The sequence below is a fragment of the Cervus elaphus genome, chromosome X (assembly GCF_910594005.1).
Source record: "Cervus elaphus chromosome X, mCerEla1.1, whole genome shotgun sequence".
Lineage (NCBI taxonomy): Eukaryota > Metazoa > Chordata > Mammalia > Artiodactyla > Cervidae > Cervus > Cervus elaphus.
Window position 1 is genome coordinate 87,626,552 of NC_057848.1, and position 26,640 is coordinate 87,653,191.

Below are 26,640 nucleotides of genomic sequence, written 5' to 3' on the forward strand. Positions count from 1 at the left end.
TGTCTTTCCCCAAACTTGCTGTGTGTTTTCCTGCCTCCTCACCTTTGTGCTTGCTGTTATCTCTAGCAGGGTTATTTCCTCTTTTATCTCTGCCTGTTGAAATCCTCTCTATTAAATTCCATAGCTCCACTGCTACTTCTTCTTGAATCATTCCCTCTGATTCAGCCACCATTTATAATCTGCCACTCTCTAGAACATTTTCTTTATTGCCCTCATCATATTTTACCTTGTATTGCAGTTATTTGTACACTTTACTTATACTATCCCTTTAGTGTCCTGAAAAACTAGAAGATTCTTCAGGGTAAGGGACTGTGGTCCATTCATCATTGTATCCTCTCTACGGTGTGTAGTCTGTTGTATATAGTAGTTGCTCAACAAATGTTTGTTGAACACATTTGTATGAATTAAAATAAGAAATGCAATTGTATTTATGTTTAGGTGGGAAATCTCATGTTTTAGCATCTGGATATGTATTCAGAGACACTGGGTGCAGTACAATTCATTCCCACCAATGGAAAACCCAACAAAAATGATAGATCCTGGTCCTTTATGAAGGATATCTTGCTTATTTTTCATTGAAAAAGAACATTAGTCCCAGAGCATTGAATAATTTTGGGGAAAGTATCTAATGAACCTGGAAAATATAGTTAAGCATCCATAGAAGAAAATGTAAACACTATAACATTAGTAATGCTAACCTCCAGGCAGAAGATAAGGATACAGTTTGCTTATTCTCCTGTGGTATAGTTACTGGAAAGGTTGAATGCCCCACTGAGTTGCCCAAACAGTCTGAAAAGTCACCAGACACCCTGAGTCAGTTTGAAGAATTTGATCACATGCCCTTAGAGATGGAGACAGGATACAGCTGCCAAAAATAGATCTGATGAGTGAGTGCAGCAGAATTCCAAGTATGACAAAATCAGGAAGCAGGAATTTATTGAGCTGAAAATCATAACAGGAAAGCAAAAGACAATGATAATACTTGATTCTTAAACTGGATGTTGTTAAATAAACATACAGATTCCAGAAGTTCAGTAAGATGCTTATTTCCCCCTTCTTACATTATTTTTATATATCATGTGTAGAGAAAAGAATGTTGCCCACCATTCTGGTTCTACAAAGATCAAGGTATTAATCACTGTAGACATCCAGTAACAGTGTACCCTGAGCAGAATTCAGGATGGATAAAAACAGGAAGCATTCTGTACTTTAAATATACTACCCCTAGATACTTAAGACACATATCTAAGGAATAATTTCAATGATCCCCAGATTCCTGCATCTTCTCATTGCCCTAAAATCATTAAGTTGAGACTTCTGTTCTTTGTAATTAGTAGTAATCTTTTGATGTTCAACTACATGTGCCCCCAGCACCCCCAGCAAAAGAATTCATATATATCCTGGTTTCTCCATTACCTCTTGGGAGCAGTTCCTCGGAGCTGTCTAAGAGGCTGTCTCCCAGGCTATAGTCCTCAGTAAGTTTCCCCAAATAAAACTTAACTCACAACTTTTACATTGTGCCTTTTTCTTTCAGTAAACACATGTTGCCTTGTTCATTATCACTTCTAAGAACTACATTCTGAAAATACTTTCTGTTAACTAGACTCAACATATATTTCATATTTGCCTAATTGGTTAAAATAAGCAAAAAAAAAAAAAAAAGCTGAAGAGCAAATGGCAAGAGGAACAAAGAAGACTTGAAAGTAATTATTTTGAGGACTTTTTGTTTAGGCTTGAAAAAAATGGCATTCAGTGTGCTGTTACTGACACACAGTTCAATCTAAACCTCAAAACCAAATAGTATGAATAATCCAAAGCTTGCCAGAATCCAAGACTTTTATATTAAAGTCATTCTTTTCTCTCTTCAGCATTGTGTAGCTGCCTTGCTGCACAACAATAGAAACATATTGCCTACCTTTCTTTTTCTTTTCATTTTTTCTTTGTTTTAAGAGCAAACTTTAGAGTTTAAGATTTCTCCATCTTAACAGCAGAACTAAAGACTGTTTTTATGTTTTTATTCAGGATCTGGGTCACAAAAAAATGCTAGCTTTGAAGTTGAAAAGAATGGCTTCTTTATTTTTTTTTTTAACATTTGGAAGATACACATGCATCTTTAAGACAGTGTAGTAAAAGTGCTTAATTTCAGTTCTTTATGTGCTCTCCATTATTAATGTTCCAAGCAGTAAAATTTATGAAATGAAATGGTACTTTTATGGAAATGATTGATCAATTTTGCATTCTAAAAAATAACCTTGCAAAGCATTATGTTTTTGCTTTTCATCTTCATAAGTCATCCACACAGAAGATGTTAAGTCAAAAGAGGCAATTGTGACATGTTGCATGTAGGTGTTCGGGTTATATTTTAATTGCTATGAGATTACATTTCAATTTTATCTCTATAGTTTTCCCTGCAATAACCACTTAGGGAGTCTAACTGTCTTAGTGTTTCATTAAACTTCAGTTTCCCTTCACATCACAACCAGATATATTTTCAGATTCATTAAACAGATAATATCATTTTCCTCATAAAGAAATCACCACTGTCTGCCAAATCACTTTGGTCTGGCTTTCAAGGCCCTCAATGCATTGGCTGCAACTCATCTTTCTAGCTTTCCCTGTCAACTAACAACTCCTTTTATGTTTTAAGACAACTCACACACTATACACATCACACACACACACACACACACACACACACTCCTATCTGTCCTTTTCCATTGCCACTGCTTGTGTTCTTATAATACCCTCTACTTGGGCCATCCAATCCCTCTGTTGAGCCATAATCAGTGTCAAGGCTGCAAAGAACAAAGAATTTTACTTGGGGTCTTAAGAACTGCAATTCAGGACACACAGATCCAGGTAAAACCAAAAGATTGCTCCAGGGAAGAGAGAGTTGGGGTTTCTAAAAGCAAAAACCACAAGGTTGTTCAAGAATAATGATTGTCACTAATGCAAGAAAGGAACTATTTGTCCTTAAGGAATAGCCTGTCCCAAGTTATTTTAGGGTAAGGATCTGACATATATCTTGCATTTCTGGAACATTGAGCAGATGTTCTGGATGCTTATGTTAAGACGAAAAAATGGTCAAAGTTCAAATTCCAACAGGGCTGAGACGTGCATATGTCATACTTTCTCAATGGCTTCCTGGCTTCATGTTAGAGAGCTTTTTTTTTTTTTTTTCATTTATTTTTATCAGTTGGAGGCTAATTACTTTACAATATTGTAGTGGTTTTTGCCATACATTGACATGAATCAGCCATGGATTTACATGTGTTCCACATCCTGGACCCCCTTCCCACCTCCCTCCCCATCCCATCCCTCTGGGTCATCCCAGTGCACCAGCCCCGAGCACTTGTCTCATGCATCCAACCTGGACTGGTGATCTGTTTCACACTTGATAATATACATGTTTTGATGCTATTCTCTCAGATCATCCCACCCTCGCCTTCTCCCACAGAGTCCCAAAGTCTGTTCTATACATCTGTGTCTCTTTTTCTGTCTTGCATATATGGTTATTATTACCATCTTTCTAAATTCCATATATATGCATTAGTATACTGTATTGGTCTTTATCTTTCTGGCTTACTTCACTCTGTATAATGCGCTCCAGTTTCATCCATCTCATTAGAACTGATTCAAATAAATTCTTTTTAATGGCTGAGTAATATTCCATTATGTATATGTACCATAGCTTTCTTATCCATTGGTCTGCTGATGGGCATCTATGTTGCTTCCATGTCCTGGCTATTATAAACAGTGCTGCAATGAACATTGGGGTGCATGTGTCTCTTTCAGATCTGGTTTCCTCAGTGTGTATGCCCATAAGTGGGATTGCTGGGTCATATGGCAGTTCTATTTCCAGTTTTTTAAGGAATCTCCACACTGTTCTCCATAGTGGCTGTACTAGTTTGCATTCCCACGAACAGTCACACCTCATTTCTACCTATATTCTGAGGCCTAGTTTAAATGTTTCATGTTTCACAGTGTTATATCTTTCATTTATCATAGTTTTTATATCTTACTTCCCCTCAAAATTATTTTCCCTCACAATAGTTTCTTAACTGCAGGACCCTACCTTATAATCCCAAAGCACTGTAGCAACCTTCCTTGTGCATGCTGATTGCCGTGAACTGACTTCTGAACCTTCCTGTCTTAATAATATTTAGATATCCACATTTTTGTGGTTAAGGGAATTAATGTTGTAGCAATCTTCCTTTCCATAAACTAGAGGAACCAGATAACTTAGAGATGATAGTGCTATTCATCACCAGAGATGTAATGTTTAGTAGGTATGGAAACAATATCAGGTTCATACATGAAAAACAAGAGTTCTGAACAAGAAGTCTTTGAATCAGTAAAGTTTACAAAGCACAGCAGAATGTAGTTGCCTCAACATTTGAAGGAATGACCAAACCATCATTTTAACCTATAGAATGTGGGACTCTGCATGAAATAAAGCCTTAGAGACATCAATATAACCACACAGGCAGACCTGAGATACTAGATTCTCTTTAACCTCAAGCAGAATTTGCATAAATCCCAGAACTCAAGACTCAGGTGCCAACAATACTCAAAATAATCTTTACAATTGTCTAAGGCTGTACGATCTCCCATTGATAAAAGGTGTTATTTACCCTTTCCTGACCCATATTTAAAAGCAAATGTACTGACCACTAGAATAAAGGCTTAAGAGCTCTCCTTGTTTATTTGGTGAGTTAAATTAGCAGGCCACCACCAGAGGGAAATTGATGTCTATTAGTACTACAGTTGTAAGTTTTGCAATCTCTCTGGAAGTGGTCCAGGATGTCACTGTTTTGAAGGCTGACTTCCCCTTGAAAAAAAATGCATCCTGCATTATTGTCACACTGAGCTACAGACCAGCAAGGCCTTAAAAGCCTCTTGAGAAATAAACACACGTGACAAAAGACTAATTCTTTTGGCATTCTTTACAGGAAAACCTTGTTACTCTCTAAAGAGAAAACTCCATGAAGTTGGTCATTTGTGGGTTCCTTAGAAGTCCCCCTCTGGGTGGGGGAAGGGGGGGCAGCAAATTATCTGACTGTGTGGGTGGTCTGACAGCAATATCTGTCACTTATTGACCTCAGGAGTGACACAGCTGATCAGGCTGACTGGTGGTGTGTTGACTTCCTTTTTCCCTGCTTCATGCATATCCCCCCTGAAGCTGTGCCAAATTTTCTCATATTTTGAAAACAACTTCTTGTCCCTGATAGCTGTGACTGAAGAACTGCAAACTAGGTATAAAGGAATTCAACCACATTAAGTCCCTGGGCAATTTGGGGGCTAAAGAGCTAGAAGATTATTCCAGAAACCTGAATAATAAGTATCTTGTCAAATGACCCAGCCATTGCTCATTTATTCAGTAAAGGTCTAGATGTTGGCACAGTCTTAATGAGTTTGTATACTATTTAACTGTCCCACTAGGAGTTTGTCACTCACTATAAACAAAACATGTAAACAAATCAATACTGGGGACCACCAACTTTTTTCTCCCACAGTGGGTTTTTCAGACTCCCTTCATATGGATCAGTCAAAATTTGGGAAACATGGATGAAACAAATTCGAAGGCTTTTGAATGTAGGACTTCTCAAAACCTTTATGATGTCCCCATATGCTTTGTGAGTCTTTAAGAAAAAGCTAGAGTGTGCAGCATTTCCCTACTGTGTTGGACCATGAGAATCATTTCACAGGCTCTCCCAGTGGGATCAGGGCTCAATTCTTTGATGAATGTGGATGTAAGACAGAATACTTGTTAACAACAAACTCTGTCAGCAGGCAGCATCACTATTGAAGAGAACATTTCACATAGTGAACTAGCTTTTGTTTTCTTTCAGGGATAAAACTCACTCTACTCACTGTAACAGTCTGTTTTTGGCTTAAATAATGGTGCAACTAGCATCATCCTGCATTTTTTTGTTTTAGGTCACTCCAAGAATTTAGCTGACTTATATTTAGAAAAAGAATACAAAACAACACTGCCTTTACAGAACATTCTTTTCTAGAGTTTCTTTTTTGAGTCTTCGCACCACTAGAATAAAGGACTAAAATGATATCATTTCTGGAAGGAAAGCTGGGCCTTTACTAGTTTGGTAGGCATCATATTAGAGAGCCTCTCACTCTGAATGGAGCAATAATATCAGATCTGATGCAAATGGCTCCTTCTTTCTTGGTTTGTTTATCCACGTGATAAATATTTATTGAGGGTTTACTACATCCCCGGGCTTCCCTGGTGGTTCAGATAGTAAAGAAACTGCCTGCAGCGTGGGAGACCTGGCTTCGATCCCTGGGTTGGGAGGATCCCCTGGAGAAGGAAATGGCAACCCACTCCAGGATTCTTGCCTGGAGAATCCCATGGACAGAGCAGCCTAGTGGGCTACGGTCCATTGGTCACAAAGGGTCGGACACAACTGAGTAACTAACAACTAAACAGCTACGTCCCCAGCACCTTTTTATGTATTTGGAATAGAGTTGTTAACAAAAATCGCCAAACTCATGGAGTTTATATTTTATGGGGGAGGGAGATAGATATCATAAATACATTAATGAATAAATGATAGATTACAGATTAAACAATCAATATGAAGGAACCAAAGCAAGGCGATGAGCTGAAGAATGACTCAGGGGAGAGGGGAGTTTTTTATATTAAAAAGCTGTGTTTTATAGTTTAAGTTGTGTCCCTTGTGCTTAGTTGCTCAGTCATGTCCAACTCTTTGTGACCCCATGAACTGTAGCCCACCAGGCTCCTATGTTCATGGGATTCTCCAGGCAAGAATACTGAGTGGATTGTCATGCCTTCTTCCAGGGGATCTTCCCAACCTAGGAACTGAACCCAGGTCTCCTGCCTTGCAGGCAGATTCTTTAGCATCTGAGCCACCAGGGAAGCCCCATAATTTAAGTTGCTCATTGCAAATATGTTTACTCTATAATGAAATTTGCAGTACATGCATGTTAAGTTGCTTCGGTTGTGTCTGGCTCTTTGCAACCGTATGGACTATAACCCACCAGGATCCTCTGTCCATGGGGTTCTCCGGGCAAGAATACTGGAGTGCATAACCATTCCCTTCTCCAGGAGATCTTCCTGACCCAGGGATCGAACCCGCATCTCCTGTAGCTCCTGCATTGCAGGCAGATTCTTAACCACTGAGCCACCAAGAAGCCCATATTGTATACAGAAGTGGTAACTGAATTGATGAGGAGCCAGCTACGTGAAGATCTAGAAGGGCAAACTTCCCAGTGTAAAGTATAAGAATCACAAGAGCATGATGAGTTCCTGATTCTGGTTGTCCTTGAAAGGCCATAGAATAGGATGCCCCAGGGAGGATACTGCCCTATCTAGCAATACTGCCGTCTGCACACAGGGTGCAAGAAGGGACATTAAGTTCTATTTGTAATAGCTTTCATTGTTAAATATATGAAAATAACAAAACATCAGAAATAAAGTAACCATCCTCCTGCCCTCACCCCTGTTCTTGTCTGTTTCCTAGCTTTTCTGGTTGGTTGGTTGGTTTGGTTTTGAACTGCTATTCCCATTATATCTGTAGTGAAATTTTGCCAAGGAATGTATAGAAGCTGATTTTCTATGTATCCTTAAGAAAATTATTCATCACCTCAGCCTGCTAAGCTTAAGGCCTTCTCACAAAAACCCCAACAATATTACACATCAACTTTCTATTTTGACATATAAATCTGAAAGTAACCAGTTTTTCTGTCTTTAACTTCTGCTCTGCATTTACAAAAGTGTGATGCATAATTTAAATTTTTAATCTCAAATGTTTTTGCTCTATGGGAAAGTTCTCTAATGATAAAATGTACTACCTCTGCTTTGTTTTCTTTATAAATATACTAACTTTTCTTGTCATCTTCCCTGTATTATAGTGAGCAAATAAAATAAATTATTAATTCCAATGTAAAATCCAGTTCTGATTGGCATGATTTTCATTTTCATTAGATTTATTCAAGTTGGAGGGGGGGCTTCTTAGAGAATTAATAATTAATTACCTATCACGTTTTGCAAATGAAATGCAATTTTAAAATACATTTGCTGTTTATCATCAGGCCCTCCAAACAACTTCTCTTTGAAGAAAAGAGAAGTGTCTTCAAACTATCTTTGCATGTTTGTAACATAAAATTAATTTCATCCCTGGCTGTCCCACAAATATAGTGTCTATGAGAGGGAAAAATGGTCCCTTAAAGTTTTCTGAGGGGGAACACTGACTTGTAGATCCTTTCTCAAGTATTTTTGAGATTAGAGTGTGCGTTGAGAAATCATGCCCACACTCTTAGTAAGGATTTGAGGGGAAGATATTTTACTCAAATACCAGCTCCCCTTTTTTTTGGCCTCACTTTCAGTAAAATTGTGACTTTCTCAGAGAATACCTTAATAATAAATGTCAGTTATTTTGCTTGAACACTAATACTGGGTTTTCAACTGCAATAAAAGAAAATATTGCTAAACTGTTATCGTTTCTGAAAGCTGGGTCAGGGCCAGTACACTACAATAAAGAAATTCTGTGTTGGACGAACACAACAATTAGTTAACAATTAACCAATTGTTAATTGTTAAAAATTAACAAATTAATTAGTTTTAATTAAGAGCTAGTTCAATTTTCAGGTAAATTGATATCCTACTTCCCCAGCATGGCATGATAGCTAGTGTTACTGCAACTTGAGAAGTTACTAGGAAGTGTTTTTACCCTTCTTGTAGCTGATTATCAACAGACCATATCAGGTTTAAGGAAAAGGCTCACTTCTCTTCCAAGTGGCAAGAGTTCTCATGCTAGGATTACATGTCTCTCCAGAAGGCTGAGGAAGCATTTCACTTTTTATTCTATTTTTTTCTCACCTGCACATGTTCAGTTTGTTTCATTAAACAATGTGTAGATACACAAATAGCTTTATTGAGACAGGCACATCTGTTTTTCTCCAACATTTTTAGATGGTGTGCCAGGCACTAGGGTGACCAGCTGTCCTGCCTTGCCTGGGATTGAGGGCTTTTTCTTGAATGCCGGACTTCCAGTGCCCAAACCAGGAAAGTCTCTGGCTAACCGAGAAGGTTGGTGACCTGAGTTCAGGAAAGTCGTTCCTATATGACAATGCAAAAGCTTTCCATTCCACAAGAGTTAATTCTGGACTTAAGGAGTTAGGGTGGGGGGAGGGATTTGGGAGGATAATGTAATATTTCTCAAAGATAATAAAGGAGTGAAAATAATCAATTCAGTCAACAGGTATGAGAATGCATCAGGTGACAAGGTCAGAGGTAACAGGAAAAGTATGAGGAGAGGAGACTATTAATAATCATAATCTTAGATTCTATACCTTTATTCTGGGCCCTAGAATCTATTCCAAGTGTTAATTAAATGGTGGGGTTTCTATCTCAAGCTGAACAATAATGAAAAAAATTATGAGAAATATTTGCCCTATTTATTTTTATTTGCTTGACATGCAAAAAAAAAAAAAACACAACAGGCTGTAAATTATTGTGTAATACTTATTGAACTGTGTCATTAGATGTGAGACAGATGGCTGGGATTCAGTTACACATACTTCCAGTTTCAGCCTATGGAATTATAGTTCTGAGAGAAGAAGTGTACATTTGTATGTGAAGTCTGGTGTTCAGACCAACAGTCTTCCGGTTTTTAGTTCTTTGATCCAAAACAAAATTACTTGCTTTCAGCCAAGTTCCTTAAACTTAGTGCCACAGTTTTCTGATTCTTTCACTTGAGAGATCAAAATTAGCTCTCAACTTCTAGGCCGAACAGTTTTGGATAGTCCGTGAAAGTAGTGGCTATTTGAAGTAAGGATGGAAGAGGAGTCAACATTGTGTGCGTGCTAAGTTGCTTCAGTCATGTTCAATTCTTTGTGACCCTGTGGACTGTAGCCCGCCAGGCTCCTCTGTCCATGGGATTCTCCAGGCAAGATTACTGGAGTGGGTTGCCATGCCCTCCTTCAGGGGATCTTTCTTACCCAGGGATCAAACCCAAGTCTCTTATGTCTCCTGCATTGGCAGGTGGCTTCTTTACCACTAGTGCCACCTGGGAAGCCCAACCTATATCGTTGGTATCATTATCTGATCCCAAACTATCTAGTCCTATTTCCCACTGGGCAGTGTGGCAAGGGAGTCAACACATGTATCCTGAAACTAGAATGGGTTCAAAACCTCGGGCACATCACTTAATCTCTCTGTGCCTCAGTTTCTTCATTTGCAAAATTGGGCTATTATTAATAATATATACTCATAAGAGTAAATATATGTAAAACACTGAGAATAATGCCTTGCACAGAGTCTGTTATTATTATTATTTCTGTTGTCATTGTTATTATTCCTTCACATCTGTTCCTTGCTCTAGGTTTCATGTTTTCTTTAATATCTACATACCATGCTGACTCTTTTTTTAAAAAAATATTTTTGCTTGTGTTAAAGTCCCTACATGCAACATAATATTTTTTCCTGGTTCCCCAAACATTATCCATTTTAAAATGACCATTTCAATTCTGATCTCTTATGTGGGACCTTCACAAAGCTCTCCTTTTGATAATTTCCTTTATAATTACTACTTGGACCCTGCAGTTCAGCTTTCAACTCTCTGCTGTTTGGTGTGTGCTAATGTTGTCTGCTCTGCTGATATGAAAACTTTTTGACAAATGGGGGGCAATGTCTTGTCTACTATATTGTATGTTTTCCAGCCTCTAGTATGTTTCTAACTAAATAGATGATTGATTCGTATCAGTGAACCTGTGCCTAAATTTGATCCTTTGATTCTCCCACTATTTTTGAAACATAAAAACATTGGTTAAATCACGTCAAGAATCGCTCTCACATATTCTTGCTGATTTTGCACTAATTAGGAGCACTTCTGTATTTGTGATAGAATGTCATTTAAAGGTCATTTTTTCATGCTTGGATTTAGAAATTGGTGTAAAAATGGTGTTTTTACATAAAGTTTATGTACATCACTGAACCATGTTTCCTAAACTCTCATGAAGGTAGGGTTAATTATGATAAGAACAATTTTTAAAATTTTATTTCAGAAATTTCCACATACACACAAAAGTAGAATAATATACTCAATTCCATGTAACTGTCACCCAGTTTACACAATGAATTTTTGTTCAGTCACTTAGTCGTGTCTGACTCTTGGCAGGCCCATGGGCTGCAGCATGCCAAGGTTCCCTGTCCTTCACTATCTCCCTGAGTTTGCTCAAACTCATGTCCATTGACTTGGTGGTGTCATCCAACCATCTCGTCCTCTGTCATCCCCTTCTCCTCCTGTCTTCAATCTTTCTCAGCACCAGGGTCTTTTCCAATGAGTTGGCTCTTGGCATCAGGTGACCAAAGTATTGGAGCTTCAGCTGCGGCATCAGTCTTTACGATGAATATTCAGGGTTGATTTCCTTTAGAATTGATCACCCAATTTACACAATGATTAACATCTTTCCAATCTTGTTTCATCTATCCCACCCATTTTTATTAGCCTGGAATATAGAGGAGAAGGAAATGGCAACCCACTCCAGTATTCTTGCCTGGAAAATCCCATGGACAGAGGAGCCTGGCAGACCACAGTCCATGGGGTCGCAAAGAGTTGGATACGACTGAGTCACTTCACTTCACTTCACTTCATATTAAAGCAAATTCATCATATTTCATCCATAAATAGTTCAGTATGCATTATTAACAGTTGAAGACATATAAAAATAATTTTTCCAAAAACCAATAAATAGTTCTCAATACTATGCTAAAATCATCAAATCTTTTCTTTCAATTTTACAACTTCAATAATATAACTTTGCTCTCTTCTACCCCAAAGATATAAATAAACCTATAAAAATAGGTTCCTAGTGGATGATAGGAATATATGTGAAACATGAAGGATATTTTACTCTCACCTGTAATCTTTGAAGTACAGCAGAAACCTTGTTTTGATAGGAAACACTGCATCATGATTTCAAAGTGATAGATTACTATAATAATCAAATGGAAAGTAAGTATTTATTTCATTTGAATATCCTTTCAGCTCTATGATATTTTTAGATATGTTAAATTAAATGTAGAATGGGCCACTCCAAGTTCATGATACAATATAGCTCCTCAGTCTATTTTAATAAGGCCATTTTTCTAGGAAAGTTAGCACCTGATGCCTTTAATGACTAGATGACACTATTTCACAAGTGATTGTGATAGCATTCCCTCTTAAACTGATCACAAAGTACACCAGAGGTGTAAAGGTAGATCTTTAAACACCTATTTATCTTATTCAGTTTACTAAGCACTGTCCATACAAATGGTACTCATTGGTTTATAAATGAAAAAGCTATGTTTTGTTGTACTTTTTTATTTTGTGGTAACTACTTAGTTTATTTTATATCAATTATATCTCAAATAAGCGATTTAAAAATTTACAGTGAGATACTACAACATGTGTTACCAGAGGGGTCCCCTTCCAGGTGAGAGTGGGCTCTTGTCTAACACTCAGAAATGAATTGTCCAAGGAGACACATGTACTGACAAAGCAAAATTTTATTGGGAAGAGGCAGCTGGGCTGAGAGCATCAGGGTAAAGGAACCCAGGAGGTCTCTTGAGTTTTAGGGTAATGGGCTTAGTTTCTAGGTTGTCTCTGACTAGTATGCTTGTGCCCCTATTTGGTGTGACTCAGGGTCTTTCCTGTTGTTGTCTGCATCTCTCAGCCAAGTTGGATTCTAGCATGAGGGTTTCTGGGAGGCTCGCAGGACATGTTATTAATGGCTAATGTATCTTCCCTCCTTTTGGCCTCTTCTGAATTCTTCTGGCTGATGGTAGCTTGTCAGTTCCGTGTTCCTTATCAGGACTTACTGTTGTGAGCAAACTCAAGCAAGCAGTTATTATCGTGCCTGGCCAACGTGCGTAGTTTTGGTCAATGGTTCCTTAACACATCTATCATGATGGTTAACATTTAAAAAAAGAAGCAGACCATATCAAGTACTAGAGAGGATGTAGAGCAGTTGGAACCCTTCTATACTGCTGGTTGGAGTGCACACTGGTACAGACACTTTGGAAAACTGCTGGGCAGTTTCTTATGATGTTGATCATGCACTTAAGAAATGTGACAGTAATTGTATTTACCTAAAGGATGTAATGCCATCCCAGGTGGAGCAGTGATAAAGAATCCACCTGCAATGCAGGAGATGCAGGTTAGATCTCTGGGTCGGGAAGATCCCCTGGAGAAGGGAATGGCAACCCACTCCAGTATTCTTGCCTGGAGAATTCCATGCACAGAGGAGCCTGGTGGGCTATAGTCCATAGGGTTGCAAAGAGTCGGACACAAGAGAGTTCACACACACACACAGGATGTGAGCTTATATTTACCTCTAAATGTGTACACACATTTCAACAGCTTTACATAATCATAAAAAACTGGAAACAACTCAATGTCCTTCAACTAGTCACTGGATAAACTGGAATATTACTTAGCTAAAATGAAGGAAGAAACTTACTAATATATCAAACAGCACACACACATGATGTGCGTGTTTCATTATGCAAAATGAAAGCAGCCAGACTGAGAAGGTTTTATATTATATGATGACGTGTGATATTTTGGAAAAGGCAGTGTTATAGAAATAGCATACAGATCAGTGGTTGGAGGGAGAAACTGACTTCAAAGATCATCATAATGTAATTTTGGAGAGTGCTGGAACTGTTCTGTATCTTGATTATGATGATGGTTACATATCGGTATGCATTTTCAAAACTCATAGAAGTATACTGGAAATTATACTATATGTTTAATTATACTATATGTATATTTTAAGTGTGAATTAAAATGTAATTAAAATATATTTAGCTAAGAATACTGGGATACATTTGTATAGCACAGGGAACTCAATTCGGTGCTCTGTGACAACCTAGAGGGGTGGGACAGGGAGGTGGAAGGGAGGCTTAAGAGGGAGGGAATGCATGTGTGCGTACACACTAAGTTGCTTCGGTTGTGTCAGACTTTTTGCAACCCTATAGACTATAGCCTGCCAGACTCCTCTGTCCATGGAATTCTCCAGGCAAGAACACTAGAGTGGGTTGCCATGCCCTCCTCCATGGGATCTTCCTGACCCAGAGATCGATTCTTTACTGCTGAGTCACCAGGGAAGCCCTGAGGGAGAGGATATAATTATACTCATAGTAGATACATGTTATTGTACAGCTGAAACCAACACAACATTGTAAAACAATTATCTTCCAATTTAAAATAAATAAATACAATACATATATTTAGCTAGGAATATTGTGTGGTCCTGTCAGACAATTGACCTAATGTATCATATGGAAAAGTAATTAAATCACATTTACAGACATACGTTATCAAATGGAAAGTTGATTAGATCCCGTTATCTAATGTATACAATCATCTTCTAGTAGCCATGAACAAAATATAATCAAATGAAATAGAAATGAAACAGCAATACAGGCTAAGATACAATTGTAGCAAGTAGATATGAAATATTAAAAATCTAAATATGATCAACATTCTTTTTGATAGATACAGGAAAAAGTTAAGCAACAGCTTTTTTGCCTTTTCATACTGTTCATGGGGTTCTCATACTGTTCATGGGATGAGATGGTTGGATGGCACCACTGACTCAATGGACATGAGTTTGAGCAAACTCAGGGAGAGAGTGAAGGACAGGGAAGCCTGGCGTGCTGCAGTTCATAGGGTCACAAAGATTGGGACATGACTTAGCAACTGAACAACAACAGCAGCTTTAAAAAAAATACTACATATAGTAGGGAATAAAATGATGAGTATAATTGATAAAATATTTTACTGAGTTCAAAGTTTGCACCATCACTCATACACACTAAATATAGAAGAAAGACATACGTGAAAACTGGGTTTGATCCCTGAGTTGGGAAGATCCCCTGGAGGAGAGCATGGCAGCTCACTCCAATATTATTGCCTGGAGAATCCCCAAGGACAGAGGAGCCTGGCGGGCTATAGTGCATGGGGTTGCAAAGAGTCAGACACAACTGAGCAACTAAGCATAGCACACAGGTAAAAATTAATGAGTTTTTCTAAACACCAATTAATGAGTCTGAGGTATAATAACATACTGTTCTTGTATGGAATATATATTGCAGAAACGTGATAGAATTTTCTCCCATGTACCTACAAGCCATACTATATTTTCTTTATTTACATTGCAAGTCTGAAGATTATTGTGGATAACTTACATATAGGTAGGATCAGTTGGACAATGGTGATCCAGAAACATTGGCTGCTGCACTCTGCACATGCATAAGACTTTCACACAAAATGGAAAAAATTTCCTGCCGCTACAAGACCTTTCATTTTGCCAATCAGCCATGCGTTTTGTTGTACTTTTAAAGTTACAGTTTAATAGGATACTGGTTTGAGCAACATATAGCTTATAAATCTTAAAGCAACAATGTTAAATAAGGAGGCATGTTATGAGAATTGTTAGGGACATGCATGTTTCTTACAACAACCGTTGGATAGTGTAAATCTAGCCAGACACTTATGAGAAATAAAACTGAGGAGTTAAAGTTGTTAATAACTCATGCATTATACCTGTAGTTTGGACATCTATATTGTTTATACTCATTTCCCTACAGTTGGGGTGAGCTGTACAGATAGACAGATATACACATCCCCAGGAGTAGCATAAATCCATGAAGGCAACATCAGCTCTAACTGACTGGAGTGAAATGTACCTGACTGGCTGTCAGTTCTCTTTGTAAGTTAGGGTTCAGTGAACTCCCAGTTTGGAATCTTCTAGGATGAACTGAATTCAAATAAAAACTTCCCTGTAGGCAGTTAAAGCTGAACTATAAGTCTGTCTTTCAGTGATTTTTGTTCTGATATTTTTCTTCATATTTGTAGCTACTGTCTCTGTGAATATTTTAACTTTGCAGACATTTTGCTCAATAAACTGTTCAAGTTTGTGTCTTGATTGCATGCCATTAGTTTGTATCAAAGCTTGCATGTATTCCTGTATTCTTACAGAATTAACTTTAGGCTTTTATTTTCTTTTCATTGTGTGAATTGGACTAAAGCAATGCCATTCTTCAAAGTGAGAAAGTTTTATTTGGAAAATTCCTTTGAAATGACTTCATTATAGAATCTAAAATTGCCCGACTAGTCATTTCTAGAATATAATTCCCAAGAAATTTCTTCCAATAAAGTGAATTATGGATTACTAGCACATATTTTTTTCCTTGAATGGCAAATAGAGGAAAAAATAAAGAGGATTTTAACTTCAATTTTGAAGAAAAATTGTTTGGTTTGGTGGTCTGAAATTCAATCTATGATCATGGGTGCTTTGAGTAAAAAAAAATTCAGGACTGCTGTTTCTCCCCACCTCATTTTTCAGGCCCTGACAATGTTTGCTTTTTTTTTTTTTTTTTAAATATTATGAGAATATACATTCTGAGTAATGCTTACCATGAACATTTAAAACACAAATGACACATCCAAGGTGAAAATAAAGGAAAGCAACTCAATAGCATTCCGTCAGAGAGTTGGATTTTATGATCTCATGAGAGTAATTAGAAAAGTCAACCAAGAAACTATCAAAGCTATACAAAAGACAGGGCTGAGAAAACGTTTTCCAGTAGATCTTTTAATCTACAAACTTTAGGTCACATTTCTTTTGTGCTTATAGATGTTAGGTATATTTGACAGATAGGCTAGAAAATGGAGAGTCATTATTAATATGGAAAGAAGGCCATGGCAGGCAGTCGGCTTTTCCTGTGACTAGTTCTACAACCTATGGCTTGGTTTGTTTGCTAAGTCATGTCTGACTCTTGTGACTCCATATACTATAGCCTGCCAGGATCCTCTGTCTATGGGATTCTCCAGGCAAGAATACTGGAATGGGTTGCCATTTCCTTATCCAGGGAATCTTCCTGACCCAGGGATCAAACTAGGGTCTTTTGTTTTACAGGCAGTCTCATGTATTGCAGGCAAATTCTTTATCAACTGAGCCACAAACTAAGCCCTCTAAAATCTATACCAGTCACTGATTCCACTTAGCCTCCATTTTCTAATCAAGAAAGGGCAACAATATCGATTGTTGTCACAGTAAGATAAATGTAATTGGTGTGCAACTGTTATGAGAAGGTCAGCAAAATTCCAGCTACTTTCATTGTTGAGATGAAGAAGAGGGAAATGGAATCATGGTACCATGATGCCAGAGATTATCATGGAATACCTATCTATTGATTACATTGTAAAAGAATCATTAAATAAAATAGTTCAGAGAGAGTCTTGAAGATGACCATTTAAAAAGAAATTAGTAGCTTTTAGTCAAAACAGCTACAACAATAACAAGAAAACTAGAGTTCACAAAATTTTGGCTTTGAGGAGATAGTAGCACCAGGTAGGAAGCAATATTATGTAGTAAGAGAAGAAATCATTAATGATTTAAAGTTTAATGAGAAAGGTATATTCCAGCAGAAAGGAGGTAAGATGCTTTGATTTTCTTGACAGTAGCAGTTTCCACTACATTCAATTGGTCTTCACTTGATCAAACCCACTAGTTTGCAACTGCTTTCCCAGTTTTAACACAGGGAGTCCTACATCCTTGGCAAAGTACTCTGTCCAGGTCAAAATGGTCTTCATTTTGGTCTTCATGACATTGTCTTGGTCTTCACAACACTGACTATGAGTTGGTCAAGATATGCAGTGGTGAATGGAAGTTCATAAGGCTTTTCATCTTCATAGTTAAGACTGTAATTTTATTCTGTTGTTGTTCAGTCGTTAAGTTGTGTCTGACTCTTGAAACCTTATGGACTGCAGCACGATAGGCTTCTCTGTCCTCCACTGTCTCCTGGAGTTTGCTCAAATTCATGTCCATTGAGTTGGTGATGCTATCTAACCATTTCATTCCCTGCCTCTCTCTTATCCTTTTGGCTACAATCTTTCTCAGCACTAGGGTCTCTTCACATCAGCTGAACAAAGTATTGGAGTTCAGCAACAGGATCAGTCCTTCCAATGAATATTCAGGGTTGATTTCCTTTAGGATTGACCGGTTTAATCTCCTTGCTGTCCAAGGGACTCTCAAGAGTCTTCTCCAACACTGCAGTTTGAAAGCTTCAATTATTCAGGTCTCAGCTTTCTTTATGGTCCAACTCTCACACCTATACATGAATACTGGAAAAACTATAGTTTTGACTATATGAACCTTTGACATCAAAGTGACGTCACTGCTTTTTAATATGCTGTCTTGGTTTATCATAGCTTTCCTTCCAAGGAGCAAGCGTCTTTTAACTTCATGGCTGCAGTCACTGTCTGCAGTGATTTTGAAGCCCAAGAAAATAAAATCTGTCAGTACTTCTATTTTTTCCCCTTCTACTTGCCATGAAATGATGGGACTGGATGCCATGATATTGGCTTTCTGAATGCTGAGTTTTAAGCCAGCTTTTTCACTCTCCTCTTTCACCCTCATCAAGAAGGATCTTAGTCCCTCTTCACTTTCTGCCGTTAGAGTGGAATCTTCTGCATATCTGATATTGTTGATATTTCTCCCAGAAATCTTGATTCCAGCTTTGGATTCATCCAGCCTGGCATTTTGCATGATGTACTCTGCATAGATATTAAATAAGCTGGGTGATAACATACAGCCTTGTTGTATTCCTTTCCCAATTTTGAACCAGTCTATTGTTTCATGTCCGGTTCTAACTGTTGCTTCTTGATCTGCAGACAGGTTTCTCAAGAGACAGATAAGGGTCTGGTATTCCTGTCTCTTTAAGAATTTTCCAGTTTGTTGTGATCCACACAGTCAAAGGGTTTAGTGTAGTCAGTGAAGCAGAAGTGGATGTTTTTCTGGAATTCTCTTGCTTTTTCCAAGATCCAACAGATGTTTGCAATTTGATCTCTGGTTCCTCTGCCTTTTCTAATTCCAATTTGTATATCTGGAAGTTCTTGGTTCACATACTACTGAAGCCTAGCCTGAAGGGTCTTGAGCATCACCTTGCTAGTGTGTGAAATGAGCACAATTGTAAAGTAGTTTGATCTTTGGGATTGCCCTTCTTTGGGACTGGAATGAAAACTGACCTTTGCCAGTCCTATGGCCACTGCTGACATTTCCAAATTTTCTGGCATATTGAGTGCAGCACTTTCACACCATCATCTTTTAGGATTTTAAATAGATCAGCTGGAATTCCATTGCCTCCACTAGCTTTGTTTGCAGTGATGTTTCCTAAGGCCCACTTGACTTCACATTCTAGGATGTCTGGCTCTAGGTGAGTGATCACACCATCGTGGTTATCTGGGTCATTAAGATTTTTTTTGTATAGTTCTTCTGTGTATTTTTGCCACTTCTTAATATCTTCTGCTTCTGTTAGGTCCTTACCATTTTTTTCCTTTATTGTGCCCATCTTTGCAAGAAATGTTCATTTAATATCTTCAATTTTCTTGAAGAGATTTCTAGTCTTTCCCATTCTATTGTTTTCCTCTATTTCTTTGCATTGTTCATTTAAAAAGACCTTCTTGTCTCTCTTTGCTATTCTCTGGAACTTTGCATTCAGTTGGGGATATCTTTCCCTTTCTCCCTTGCCTTTTTCTTTTTTTTCTTCCTCAGCTATTTGTAAAGCTTCCTCAGACAACCACTTTGCCTTCTTGCATTTCTTTTTCTTTAGGAATGTTTTGGTCACTGCCTCTTGTACAGTGCTATGCAACTCTGTCCATAGTTCTTCGGGCACTTTGTCTACCAGATCTAATCCCTTGAATCTATTCATCACTGCAGCTGTATAATCATAAGGATTTGATTTAGATCATACCTGAATGGATTAGTGTTTTCCCCTACCTTCTTCAATTTAAACCTGAACTTTACGATAAGGAGCTCATGATCTGAGCCACAGTCTGCTCTAGGTCTTCTTTTTCTAATTGTATACAGCTTCTCCATCTTTGACTGCAAAGAACATAATCAATCTGATTTCACTATTAACTGTCTAGTGATGTCCATGTGTACAGCTGTCTCTTGGGTTGTTAGGAAAGGATATTTGCTATGATCAGCCTGTTCTCTTGACAAAATTCTGTTAGCCTTTGCCCTGCTTCATTTTGTACTCCAAGGCCAAACTTGCCTGTTATTCTGCGTATCTCTTGACTTTCTATTTTTGCATTCCAATCCCCTATGATGAAAAGGACATCTTTTTTTTTTTTTTTTTTTGGTGTTAGTTCTAGAAGATGCTGTGGGCTTCCCAGGTGGTTCAGTGGTAAAGAATCCACTTGCCAGTACAGGAGATGGAAGAGACACTCATTTGATCCTTGAATTGGGAAGATCTTCTGGAGCGGGAAGTGGCAACCCACTCAAGTATTCTTGCCTGGAGAATCCCATGGACAGAGGAGCCTGGCAGGCTACAGTCCATGGGGTCACACAGAGTCAGATACAACTGAGTGACTAAGCATGCACACTAGAAGATAAAGTAGGTCTTCATAAAACCAGTTAATTTCAGCCTCCTCAGTTTCAGTGGTTTTGGCATAGACTTGGATTACTGTGATGTTGAATGGTTTGCCTTGGAAAGAACCGAGATCATTCTGTCATTTTTGAGGCTGAGCCCAAGTACTGTATTTTGGTCTCTTTTGTTGACTATGAGGGCTACTGCATTTCTCCTAAGGGATTCTTGCCCACAGTAGTAGATACAATGGTCATCTGAATTAAAGTTGCCCATTCCCATACATTTTAGTTCACTGATTCCTAAAATGTTGATGTTCACTCTTGCCATCTCCTGCTTGACCACGCCAAATTACCTTGATTCATGGACATAACATTCCAGGTTCCTATGCAATATTGTTCTTTACAGCATCAGACTTTACTTTCACCACCAGATACATCCACAACTGAGCAACGCAGGCAAGATACTGGAGTGGGTTGCCATTTCCTCCTCAGGTAGACCATGTTTTGTCAGAACTCTTCAAGACAGGTATATTTTCTGGTAATGAAATACCATTTTCATAATTTTGTATTAAAAGTGTTTGCTGGATAAGTGGACACAGCACCTCTTGTGCTCTCTAGTGGCTATTTCCAGAAGTGTTAGGATGGGATTATGTCATATAGAAGTGAGACAGTGATCTGGAGATGGTGGGGGAGAATGTTAATGATAATAAACGTCTCTGTTCAGTTCAGTTCAGTTGCTCAGTCATGTCCGACTCTGCGACCCCATGGACTGCAGCATGCCAGGCTTCCCTGTCCATCACCAACTCCCAGGACTTGCTCAAGATCATGTCCACCGAGTCAGTGATGGCATCCAACCATTTCATCCTCTGTTGTCCCCCTCTTCTCCTGCCTTCAATCCTTCCCAGCGTCAGGGTCTTTCCCAAGGACTCAGTTCTTCGCATCAGGTGGCCAAAGTACTGGAGTTTCGCTTCAGTTTCAGCTTCCAATGAATATTCAGGACTGATTTCCTTTAGGATTGACATCTAGGAGAAAAAACATCTAGAATAAACACCTAGGAGAAAGAAAAATAGCAAACTAGTCTGCAAAGAGGCTTTGGATTTCTCCCCTGACTGGCAGTCCCGCCCCACCCCTGGGGTTAGGGTGCGGGAGCTGTTAGAACGTGGGCGGTGTTAGGATGCTGGTGGGGACGGAGCGAGGTGCCGGCGGAGCTGGAATCCTGATATCCCCTTCCCCCACCTCCTCGCCAGCCATGGAGTCCCACCTCCGACTGCCCTGTAGCCCTTCCTGAAGGCTAGTTTGGGAGACTTGCAGCCTATATCCCGGCCAGGTCCTGTAGCTGCAGGTGGAGCGGCTGTTACACCATCAGCGCTCTTGGTACCAGGATATCCTTGTGTTTCTCAGTAAGAGCTATGGAAACGTGCTCTGTGATGACATTGGATGGTGTCATCTGTCATCCAGTACACTGAGAGGAATGAGTTCTCCTACCAGGTGATGAAAGGCTGCTCTGCAGCCCTCTGCGGCCACGTCAATCCAGGTGAGGGGCTGATCCTCAGGGGCGAGGATGGTGGTGTCCAGCGGGAAGTGGTGCAGCATTCCTCTGTGGAGTCAGTGGTCCAGTTCGAGACCGAGGGCAATGTCATTCAAGTCTCTTAAGAAGTTCCTGCTGGGCATGGCCATTGACTGTGCTGTACTGTGCTTAGTCTCTCAGTCGTGTCTGACTCTTTGTGACCCTATGATATGTAGCCCGCCAGGCTCCTCTGTCCATGGGATTCTCCCGGCAAGAAAACTGGAGTGGGTAGCCTATCCCTTCTCCAGGGGATCTTCCCAACCCAGGTATCAAACTGGGGTCTCCTGCTTTGCAGGTGGATTCTTTCCCTGCTGAGCTACCAGGGAAGCCCATGACCGTTCGCTACTCCAGTTCAAAGCTCACCCTATCTGTGGGTGATGGTTTTGAGCTCCATGAAGCATAACCAGGATACTTTAGATGTCATTATCACTGACTCCTCAGACCCTCTGGGCCCTGCTGAGAATCTCTTCAAGAAGTCCTGTTACCAACTCATGAAGAATTCCTATTACCGGCTCATCCCTGAAAGAGGATGGCATCCTTTGCTGCCACAAACTCATGTTAGTGGCTGAACCTGGACCTCATCAAGGAGATGCTGCTAGTTCTGCAAATCACTCTTTCTGGGCATAGGCTATGCTTCGTGCACCATCCCCACCTACCCCAACAGCCAAATCGGCTTCATGTGCATTCCTCTGTGCATGCTGAGTAGTTTCAGTCGTGTCTGACTCTGCGACCCCATGAACTGTACCCTGCCAGGTTCCTCTGTCCATGGAATTCTCCAGGCAAGAATACTGGAGTGGGTTGCTATGCACTTCTCCAGGGGATCCTAAATTGGCTTTATGCTGTGCGGCAAATATCCAAGCACCAACTTCTTGGAGCCCCTGAGGCAGCAGACACACGAAGCAGGTGGAACAGATGTAACTGAAATACTGCAATTCTGATGTGCACTGGGCAGCCTTCGTCCTGCCTGAGTTTGCCCGCAAGGCCCTGAATGATGTGTGCTGAGCCCAGGGGCCACTGCTTGCCACAGCTGCCCATGACCTCCATGAACAGTGAGCCTCCAGGGTACCTGGACCCCGCCAGCCCTAGACAAGACTTCTGCTGGTTCGCTCCCCAGCCCAGTGTTACAGGCTGCAGAATGCTGCCTGGCTTGCCCTCTTAGATGGAGTGTCTTTCTCTCTGTGTGGCGTTCAGCTTCCAAGCTTATACCAGATGCCTGCAGCACCACCTCCGCCTTCTGTCACCCCTCACTGATCAAACATGTATATCTAGAACAGCAACGAGAACAAAGTACTTTGCAAATATTAGGAACTAAACACAAGATATTTGTATACTGGCTATTTTTGAGTATGAAAGAGCCTATTTTTGGAGGGATGTGGCCTCTCCTTTGGGCTTCCTGGTGGCTCAGAAGGTAAAGAATCTGCCTGCAATGCAGGAGATCTGGGTTCGATCCCTGGGTTGGGAAGATCCCCTGGAGAAAGGAATGGCTACCCACCCCAGTATTCTTGCCTGGAGAATTCCATGGTCAGAGGAGCCTGACAGGCTACAATCCATGGGGTCACAAAGAGTTGGATACAACTTAGTGACTCTATCTGTCTCTTTCTTTCTCTGTCTCTGTCTCTCTCTCGCTGTCTCTCTCTCACACACACACCTTGTCTTCTAAGCCACTAATAGCTGAGGACTTCACAGTACAGTTTATGTCTTGGAAGAGGAGAGAGTATTTTGATGAGCTACAAATTAGCTATTCACTAAGATGCTAAAGCATAAATTAAAGGTAAAGTAGTGGGTCATAGCATGGTATATTTGAACACAGAAGTTGAAATTGAGGCAGAAATGGTCTTCCTCACACTATTCCCTTCATTCACTTAAAGTGAATCTCTTGCCTGTTATCAAAAGAAAGGCAGAGCTCAAGAAAGGGAAAGGAGAAACAGAAGAAAATCACAGAAATGAAACAGGCAAGAGTTGTTCTGAATGCTCTTCATTCACTCAAAATTAGTACAGTGAAATTCAAACCCACTGAATAATAATCATGGCCCCATTTGCCTAGATTTCAAGTATCTTAAGCCTGAGTAGGCATGTGTTATCTAGTACTCATGAGCCATGTGATGGAGGTGGAAATAATCCTGTTTGATAAAGATAAAAGATCTTGAAAAGGATTTTCTAGAGAAGAGCCCCATTCTAGACATTAAGCCCGCCTAAGGCTCCAGAAAACTAAATGTAAAACGTTGTGGTAACATACTTGGTCATGTACAGTTCTGTTATATAAACACCCTTAATTAATTTTTGACTCACTTTTTCTTTTCTCCCAAATTTGTGTAATAGTGCCAAATGCATTAACATTGTAACATTTATGCCTGGATTCTGTCTTCTTGGCTTTTTTTTTTTTTTTTAAAGGGAAGCAGAAGATAACAGTGGTGGGACTTGGAAATATTTGCTACCTAGGAAGAGTCTCTCTGACCCCAGCTAATTTTGAAAGCTGATATGCCTTCCAACTGGCTTTCCAGGTGGTGCTAATGATAAAGAATCTGCCTGCCAATGCAGGAGACATAAGAGACGCAGGTTTGATCCCCGGGTCAAGAAGATCCCCTGGAGAAGGGCATGGCATCCCACTCCAGTATTCTTGCTTGGAGAATCCCATGGACAGAGGAGCCTGGCAGGCTGCGGTCTATAGGGTTGCAAAGAGTTGGACACGACTGAAGTGATTTAGCATGCACGCATGCACATGTCTCCCAACACCTACTAGGCGATCTGCCAAATCAGAAATTTTTTCACTATTCAACTATATGCTTTATAGTGTACAGTTTGCCTGCTACTTCATTGAATCTTACCTTTCTTTATGGAGACTATGAGAAGATCTCTATTTCTTGCCTGAGATGTAGGTATATATAACTTTATATTGGTTTAGAGTTTGATGTAACGTAGAGATTATGAGCTATAACCATTTTCCCCACTAAATACTGATAATCTTTCTTGGAATGTGGAAGAGGAAAACTCCTTGATTTATTCATCAAATAGGTATTCAAAGCATGACCGCTACATGCTAAAGGGTTTACAATTCTAGAGTGCATCTTATAAAGTTTTTTGGTATTTAGAGATATAAAAAAAATACCTATTAAAAAGTTTATAATGTTAAAACTATAATAAAGCCAGAAATCAACACCCACTCAAAACTGCTAGGCAAACTTTGTCAATAAAGGCAATTATGCTTTATAGTATAGTATTTAAAGGAATTTAGATAGAAATTATATATAAATGACATGGATGTTTGTGGGGTTGTGTTTAGGTTTTCTTATATTTTCGGGACAGATAAACAGTTTCATAGGATTTCTATGTTGTAAAAATAGCTGAAACTAAATTGTAAGCGTCAATATTGTCCCAGTTTTGCTTGACTGAAAGGACACATAATAAAGGTTTGTATGTAGAGGCCATAAACCAAGTTATTAAACATACCATTAGCAAGACAAAGTCATCTAGTTCATGTTCCTATTGATTGACGATGTTTCTTAATTCTCCGCTAAACTTTCGGGCTTCCCTGGTGGCTCCGTGGTAAAGAACCTGCCTGCTAGTGCAGGAGACACAGTTTAGATCCCTGGGTCGGGAAGATCCCCTAGAGAAGGAAATAGTAACCCACTCCAGTATTCTTGCCTGAGAAATTCCATATAACAGCAGACCCTGGCAGAGTACAGTCTATGGGGTCACAAAACAGTTGAGCATGACTTAGCAACTAAAGCAAAAACAACAATGCTAAACTTTAGGGATCATTCTTTTTGAAAAAACCTTCAGTCAGAAAATGGACAAAAATGTTTAAATTCAGCTATGAATGCTATATCACTGTGGGTTTGGAAAATAACCACTATACTATCTATAAATTCACTAAATGAAATTTGTGCTACCTTTGGTTAGACAATTAGTGGAGAAGAAAATACGTGACAACTTGGATTTGGGACACTCTAGTCATTCATGTGACCTGATTAATCTCTTACACAGCACTCATTTAAATAATTTGCTCACACTAATTTTAGATCTCTAAATTGCTCATACTTTGTGTATAGAAACTGATTATGATTGTCATATGCATGAAGTGATACAGAACTAAGAAACTTCAACTCAGATCTCAAAATTAGTAGGCATGTATTAATTTGAAATCTTCTTATCTTAAAGTAGCTCCAGTGGTTTGAATGTACGTGAATTTATAATATTGTATGATTAATGAAAGGAGCTACTGGTGACCACTTCAGGGATTGAAATGGCTGAAAAGGGCAAAAATAAATCCATTCTGTTTTATTATAGTAGTTTTGGGGTACCATTGGAGGCAGAGATTATTGAACTGACCATTCTAGAATATAAAAAACATTTTTGTGCCAAGACCATTGAGTCAGCAGTGTTTCAGTGGTTTCTTAAACACACAAACAAAAAATCAAGCAAGAAATACATATTTAGATGTGTGTGCGCCTGCTCAGTCGTACCTGACTCTTTGAGACCCTGTGGACTGTAGCCCGCCATGGTCCTCTGTCCATGGGATTATCCCAGCAAGAATGCTGAGGTGGGTTGCTGTGCCCTCCTCCAGAGGAACTTCCTGACTCAGGGATTGAACTTGCATCTCCGCCACTGCAGGTGAAGCCCTATGTTTAGATGACCAGAATCCAAAATCATGTATTGAATTAGAACTATAA

The 26,640-nt window shown here is 39.3% G+C and overlaps 1 pseudogene; it reads left to right on the forward strand.

The window, feature by feature from the left end:
* Window positions 1–22,972, forward strand: part of LOC122690400 — a 52,305-nt pseudogene extending 29,333 nt beyond the window's left edge.
* The last annotated feature ends 3,668 nt before the right edge of the window (window positions 22,973–26,640 follow it).